Source organism: Rhincodon typus, chromosome 9, assembly GCF_021869965.1.
Source record: "Rhincodon typus isolate 14 chromosome 9, sRhiTyp1.1, whole genome shotgun sequence".
NCBI lineage: Eukaryota > Metazoa > Chordata > Chondrichthyes > Orectolobiformes > Rhincodontidae > Rhincodon > Rhincodon typus.
Window position 1 is genome coordinate 89,496,057 of NC_063340.1, and position 8,286 is coordinate 89,504,342.

Genomic DNA, 8,286 nt, shown 5'->3' on the forward strand with positions numbered 1-8,286 from the left:
CCCAAGTGTAGACTCTGGGTGGGGGTTGGTTGGCTAGCTCATTTGGCTGGACAGCTGGTTTGCAATACAGATGTAATGCCAATAGCATGGATTCAATTCCTGCACTAGCTGGGGTTACTGGGAAGGGCACCCGTTAAATGGGGTGTTATCTTTGGAGCAGAGAAGGAGTGGGGGAACTGATCAAGGTGTACAAGATTCTGAGGGGCGTGGGTAGTTTGAATAGTAACATACACACTTTCATCATACTCACGTTCAGTTTCAGATTATGCTTGTTCTTTCAAAATGCAATCTGCATCATTACATTTTTCCACTTTTTCTCCATACTCCTCTACTTTTTCTTCAATGATCTCTTTCCTGTTTGAAAGCTTTGCTCTCAAACAGATTTGCGAATCCTAATGACAAGTAGCATGAAAACATTCCAGTAGGGTGGTAATGGTTGGGGACTTTAATTTCCAAACACAGACTGGGACTGCCATAGTGTTCAGAGCTTGGATGGTGAGGAATTTGTTAAGTGTGTGCAAGAAATGTTCTTATTCAGTATGCAAATGTACCTACGAGAGAAGGTGCAAAACCTGACCTAGTCTTGGGAAATCAGGCAGGGCAGGTGACTGAGGTGTCAGTGGGGGAGCACTTTTGAGGCCAGTGACCATAATTCTATTAGAATTAAAATAGTGATTGTCAAGTATAGACCTGATCTAAAAGTGAATGTGCTAAATTGGAGGAAAGCCAATTTTGACGGTATTAGGCAAGAACTATCAAAAGTGATTAGGGGCGGATGTTTGCAGGTAAAGGGACTGCTGGAAAGTCAGAGGCCTTCAAAAATTACATGAGTCCAGTGACAATGTGTTGCTGTTAGGGTGAAGGGCAAGGCTGGCAGGTGTAGGGAATGCTGGATAACCGGAGAAACTGAGGTTCTGGTCCAGAAAAAGAAGGAATTATATGTCAGGTAAAGACAGTCATGTTCGAGTGACTCCCTGGAAGAGTATAAAGGTAGGAGGAGTGTACTTAATAGGGAAATCAGGAGGGCAAAAATGGGACATGAGATAGTTTTGGCAAATAGAGTTAAGGAGAATCCAAAGGGATTCTACAAATACATTAAGGACAAAAGTGTACCTGGGGAGAGAATAGGGGCCCTTAAAGATTAGCAAGGCTATCTATGTGTGGAACTTCAGGAGATGCTAAACAAGTATTTTGCATCAGTGTTTACTGTGGAGAAAGATATGGAAGCTGGAGAACTTGGGGAAATAAATAGTGATATCTTGAAAAGTGTCCATAAAATAGAACAGGAGGTGCTTGACATCATAAAGATGGATAAATCCTGGGAACTGATCGGGTTTACCCTAGAACTCTGTGGGAAGCTGGGAAGGTGATTGCAGGGCTCCTTGCTGAAAGATTTGTATCACCAATAGCCACTAGTGAAGTGCCAGAAGACTGGAGATTGGCTAACGTGGCGCCACTATTTAAGAAAGGTGGGGAGGAAAAGTCGAGGAGCGATAGACCAGTGAGTCTGACATCGGTGGTGGGCAAGTTGTTGGAGGGAACCCTGAGGGACAGGATCTACATGTATTTGGAAAGACAAGGACTGACTAGGGATAGTCAACATGGCTTTGTGCATGGGAAGTCATGTCTCACTAACTTGATTGAGTTTTTTGAAGAACTGAGGAAGGGGATTGATGAACATGATCTATATGGGCTCCAGTGAGGCATTTGACAATTTCCACATGGTAGACTGGTTAACAAGGTTAGATCACATGGAAAACAGGGAGAACCAGCAATTTGGATGCAGAACTGGCTCAAAGATAGGAAACAGCGGGTGGTTGTAGAGGGTTGCTTTTCAGATTGGAAGCCTGTGACCTGGAGTGTACCGTAAGGTTCAGTGCTTGGTCCACTGTTTATCATCATTTATATGAATGATTTAGATGTGACTATAGGAGGTATGGTTAATAAGTTTGCAGGTGACACCAAAATTGGTGTTGTAGTGGGCAGCCAAGGAGGTTACCTCAGGGTAAAATGGGGCCTTGATCAGATGGGTTAATGGGCTGAGGAGGAGCCGATGGAGTTTAATTTAGGTAAATAAAAATTGAAAGAACTGAGATTACTGTAAATCAGGAACAAAAACAGAAGTTGCTGGAAAAGCTCAGCAGGTCTGGCAGCATCTGTGAAGAAAAAAATCAAAGTTAACATTTCGGGTCCGGTGACCTTCAGATTCTGCCAGACCTGCTGAGCTTTTCCAGCAACTTTGTTTTTGTTCTCAATTTAGATAAATGTGATGTGCTGCTTTTTGGAAGGCAAATCAGGGCAGGACCTATACACTTAATGGTAAGGTCCTGGGCAGTGTTGCTGATCAAAGAGACCTTGGAGTGCTGTTCCAAAGTTCCTTGAAAGTGGAGTCGGATAGTGAAGAAGGTACGCTTGCTTTTTATTGGTCAGTGCATTGAGTATGGGGGTTGGGAGGTCACGTTGTAGCTGCACAGGACATTGGTCAGGCCACTATTGGAATGCTGCATTCAACTCTGGTCTCCCTGCTAAAGGAAGGATGTTGTGAAACTTGAAAGGGTTCAGAAAAGATTTACAAGCATGTTGTCAGGTTTGCAGGGTTTGTGCTATAGGAAGAGGCTGAAGAGGCTGGGACTATTTCCCCAGAGACTGCGGGGTGACCTTATAGAAGTTTATAAAATCATGAGGGGCATGGATAAGGTGAATAGCCAAGGCCTTTTTCCCGGGAACTAAAACCAAAGTTGCTGGAAAAGCTCAGAAGGTCTGGCGGCATCTGTGAAGAAGAAGAAGGTTTTGGGTCCGGTGACCCTTCCTCAGAACGGATGGTGGCTGGGAAAACGTCAGTTTATGTTCAAAACATATGGAGGGAGGTGGGGTAGGGTTGTTTTTGTTTGTTTTTTGTTTTTGTTCCTGACTTACAGCATCTACAGTTCTTTCAGTTTTTACTTAATCTTTTCCCTGGGGTAGGGGATTCCAAAACTAGTGGGCATAGGTTTAAGGTGAGAGGGGAAAGATTTAAAAGGGTCCTAAGAGCAACACTTTCACACAGAGGGTGGTGTGTGTATGGAATGGGCTGCCAGAGGAAGTGGTGGAGGCTGGTACAATTACAACATCTAAGAGGCAACTGGATGGATACATGAATAGGAAGGGTTGAGAAAGATAGGGGCCAAATGCTAGTAAAAGGGGACTAGATTAATTTAGGATATCTGGTCAGCATGGACGCATTGGACCGAAAGGTCTGTTTCTGTGCTGTACAGTTGTAAAACTCTATGTTGCTTCCAGTTCCATCTCCAAACACCTTCAACCAGCAACTTTTGACCTTAACCCTCTGCCACTTGGTGGTTTTATGGGGCTTGTGATCACAGCTAGCTCATACAGGCAGTCGACAATTTGTGATTGTTTGAACAAAAACTGCTACATTTGCATTTCCTGATCTCCTACAAAGGTTATTATGGATCTGGCTATTGAGTATATAGGACCAATTTATCCCAGACCCCTGCTACAGACTGATGGCTGGAGTCCTTTCAGAAAAGACCCTGTTCTGGGTCCTCTCCCTCCTCTGACCAAGTGTTTCAGCAGTAGCTAAGAAACCCCTCTGCAAACACTTTGAGACTCTCAGTGAGGGAGCTGTGTGACACTAATACTTTGTGGAAATCAATATCTGCTTCCCACTGTGGCCTTCTTATGTCCTCCTCTCATTCCCTGAGCCAGCCTTTTGTCATAATACCCTGGAGGGATTGTAACAAAGTCAGCCAGCTGGACCTCAGAGAGTATGAGTTCACTGACTGGGGCCGTTAATCTGGCCCAATCAGGGATCCCTGGCTGACATAAAAGGGTCAGAGTCAGGGATATTGGACCGCAGGAATGTCTGACTTAGTGAGAGGCAATGCTGTTGTCAAAGGCTGTGCATTTGTGAATAAAGGGTGATTGGTGATGGAATACTGGCCTCTGTGGAGATAGTTCAGTGGCAACGATAGTAAAAAACCATCCTGATGAAACTCCTGATGAAAAATCACAATCCTGTCTCTGTGTACTACCGCACACTGCCCTCCGGAATGTGTTTTAGCAAAGGAAGTCTGGAGGAACATGCAATGGTTTTTGTCGAGGTTCGTCCTGAGCAGCTCAGTGATGTGAGACTCTGTGCCCTGCAGTCTGTTCCCCAGGATGCACACCATGACAAACATCAACTGCCCCTCGAGCACCATCAATTTGGCGAAAGATGCTCTTTGGTCTGCCTGAAGCTTCCAGAGCAAGGAGTTGGCCCTGACCGAGCGTTGCAGTCTGGCACATTCCAAGGTCCAGGACTACATGCTGAGGGACCATTAAAGCTTGGGGCAGCTGCCACCAAGCCTCGGTGGGGAAAGACCACAGTTCAATGGTTTTCAGCCCAAGTACAATGGGGGCCGGTTTATTATTGGACCCTCTTGGTTCCTCACGTGTATGTAAATATTATCTTGCATAATGCTTTGAGTTTGTTTGTTGGAACTTCTGGGAAAGTCATACACCAACATTTGTTTGATTCTCAATATGCAAAGAATCTACAGAATCAAACAGTGACTATGTATGTATATAAAGATTTTTTTATGATGTAAGTATACTTTTCAAATGAAAAAAAGAAAAGTGTTTTCAGGGTAACAAAAGTGAACCACATTGTTGTGGGTCTAGAGTCATATCAGGCAGACGAGATGAGGACATCAGATTTCCTTTCCTAAAGGATGAGTTATTCTGACAGTTCAATCATTCCATAGTCCCCATTAGTGAGTTTAGCTTTTAATTCCAGATTTATTCATTAATTTTAAAGTCCACCAGCTGCAATCCCACCAGTGGGATGAACCTTCATGTCCCTAAAGCATTTCATCGGATTTCTGGGTAAACAGTCCAGTGACACATCAGTACAGCTCGACCCCTTATCATTATGGAGAAAATGCAGGTAAATGAGGTTAGTGTAGTTTGGTATTGGTTAGCATAGACACAGTGGGCTGAAGGGCCTGTTTCTATGCTGCAAGAATCTCTGAGGCTGTGTATTACGTTTGATGTTGTAATGTATCTGGGATGTTTTACCATGTTAAATGGTATTTTAGAAATAAAATATTTTTGTTGGAAATCAGCCTTTTAATTGCAATATTGTTTTCCATGACCCCCATACTCCAATCCCCCGCATAACCCCTGTACTCCTCGCCCGTACTCCCCTCTCTGCCCCTCATACTCACACCCCGGACTCTGACCCCGGACTCCCTCACTGCACTCCCCCTCCATGCTCCCCTGTCTTCCCCCTCCTGTACTCCCCTTGTCTCTCCCAACCCATTCTCTCTGTCTCCCCCTCCTGTACTCCTCTGTCTCTGCCTCCTTATTCTCCCCTGTGACACCACCCCACCATACCCTCCTGTCTCTTCCCTCTCTCCCCTGTAATCCATATCCTTTCTTGCTGCCCTCTACTCTCTAGATCCTGCTCTCCTCTCTCTGAGGGAGAACAGACTGCTGTTTCCTGCTGAGGCATTGCAAAATCTCTCCTTGCCACTTCAACACCTTTACTCCCTGCCTTGGCAAAATGCTTCCTTGAGCACAACCTCCCTCTCACTCCCCTTAATTCCTCCAATTTCTTCCTTTTCTTTCTTCCACCCTCCTCTATCTCCCACCCGATTCCCTATTCCCCCTTTATTCCTCATCCACCCATTTATGTCTTCATTACTTTAAAACAAATTTCAAACTGAATTACAATTGCTGCAGACAATGGTGTTAAAAATTAAACTTCTCAAACTTTGCAGTTGAGAAAGAAAGAGAGGCCCAGATGGAGCTACAAAATGCTGTGATGGAGCAACAGATGCAAATAATGAAAGACATAATGGAAGTTGTGACACAAACAAATAATAACAATATGATAAAATTTATGGAAATGATGGGTGAAGAAAGAAAATTACAAATGAAACAACTGGAGGAAATTACAAGGAAACAACAGCAAGAAATTGCAAATATGTCAAAAAAAATTGCATTACAATATGTTATACTATAAAGAAACAAGGGGTTGGGAAACGAGGCAAAATTGTGCTCATGTGCAAAATCAGTTCATGAATCTTTTATTTGTTTTCAAATTTTAGTGAATGGATAGGTCAGGGTCTGAAAGATTTTTTTTTCCAATCACTTTATTATTCCTTTTCTGGAATGCACATCCTTATCTCACAAGTGCACATGTCTACCAATGTCTCTTCAATTTACTACTGGGATGTGGGAGTCACCAGTTAGGCCAGCATTTATTGAGTTGCCCCTTGACAAGGTGGTGCTGAGCTGCCTTTTTGAGCCCTGCAGTCCATGTGCTGTGGATTGACCCACAATACACTTAGGCAGGGAATTCCAGGATTTTGACCCAGCGACAATGGAAAAACAGCATTATATTTCCAAGCCAGGATGATGAATGGTTTGTAGAGAAATTTGCAGGGGATGGTGTTCCCATGTATCTGCTGCCCTTGTCCTAGATGGAAGTGGTCATCGTTATGGAAGGTGCTGTCTGAGAATCTTTGGTGAATATCTGTGGTGCATCTTGTAGATAGTACACACTGCTGTTACTAAGCATCGGTAGGGCTGGGCAGGGTGGCTTTTGGATGTGATGCCAATCAATTGGGCAGCTTTGTCCCAGATGGTGTCAAGCTTCTTGAGTGTTGGTGGACCTGCACCCATCCAGACAAGTTGGGGTGTATTCCATCACACTCCTGACCTGTGCCTTGTTGATTGACAGGCTTGAGGGAGAGAGGAGGTGAGTTACTTGCTGCAGGATTCCCAGCCTCTGACCTGCGAATGTAGCCATTGTACGTGTATGGCCAGCCCAGCTGAGATTCCAATCAATAGTAACCACCAGGGTTTTGATTCTGGGGAATTCAGTGATGCTAATGCCATTGAATGTAATGGGGCAGTGGTTAGATTGGAGATGGTCATTGTCTGGTATTTGTGTGGCACAAATATTATTTGCCACCTTTCAGCCCAATTCTGGATGTTGCCCAGATCTTGTTGTATTTGGACATGGACTGCTTCCGTACCTGAGGAGTTGCGAATGGTGCTGAACATTGTGCAATTATCGGCGAACATTCCTCCCAGACCCACCGCCTCGCCCTGTCCCTGTAATTCTGAATAGTTACGATGCACCTGACCTGCACGTCTATGGGTGATTTGGCCAGTCTGCCTCACCTGCACATGTTTGGGCACCAGCCTGAGGAACTCCCACAGAGATGCCCTGTTTGGCATGCACATAATCCTGTGTTGTAGCCTCACCGGGCTGACACCTCATTTATAGGTTTACCTTGTGCTGCTTTTGGACTGTCGTCCTGCACTCTCCATCAAATTGAGCAATAAAAGAATGCAGAAAGCCAAAACTGTGGACTTCAGCTTTGTAGGATTTGTTAATCGAAACACCAAAAACATCCTTTTTAACTTGAAAAGACTTTGCTAAATCCAACTCATAAAAGGGTATCATAACATGAGCTGCCCCATAGGCACTTTATGTTCACTGCTGGAAAACACATAATACCGTCCTGAGCTTGTAGACAGAGCTTATAGTGGGAGGTTAAAAACCTGCCCTTCTCTTTTTGGTTTACCTACAAGAAAGGCCAGACAATCTTTGCCCTGCCAACTGAGACTATGGACAAGATTCTCCCCTTTTAATTTAGAGCTGTGGGGTTGGGGGCAAGTGTGCTTTGGTGGCACCGAAAACATCAAACCCCCAACAACATAACTCACCTCAACACCCGCCAATCAGCTTATTAAGAACTGACAGGTGCCCATGGATGACCACCTTAACCAATCACAGGCCTCAACCCTGATGTTTCCAGCTACCAAAGCCTGCCAGCCAATTGCAGTAGAGGTTGTGAGGAGAGAAGGGGCTGTGAGGGGGATTGGAGGCAAGGGACAAGCCCCTTTCCTTCTCCCATCCATTCTATTGAATGTCCTGTGATTTGGGTAATTAGAGACCATTACCCACCAACCCCCGCCATTAGCCTGGCAGGCTGGTCACCCTGGCACCACACCTTTCCCAATCAAAGCTACATTTCCCACCCACCAAGCAGGCAGGTGATCACGGATGTAATGAGTTGAGGTCTCTGAGTGGTGATGAATTGAGCACATCAGGACCTCCATTAGGCCATCCCGAGAAAGTGGCTCATGGATCTTTTTGCCTGGACCTTAATGAGACTAGATTTGATCAGAAAAGATGGGATTTCTCTCCAGCACCACTTGCCACACTATTTCCTGTTCTCACCACAAGTCCTGAAGGAGGGGGAAGTCACAGCAACATGATAGCAAACT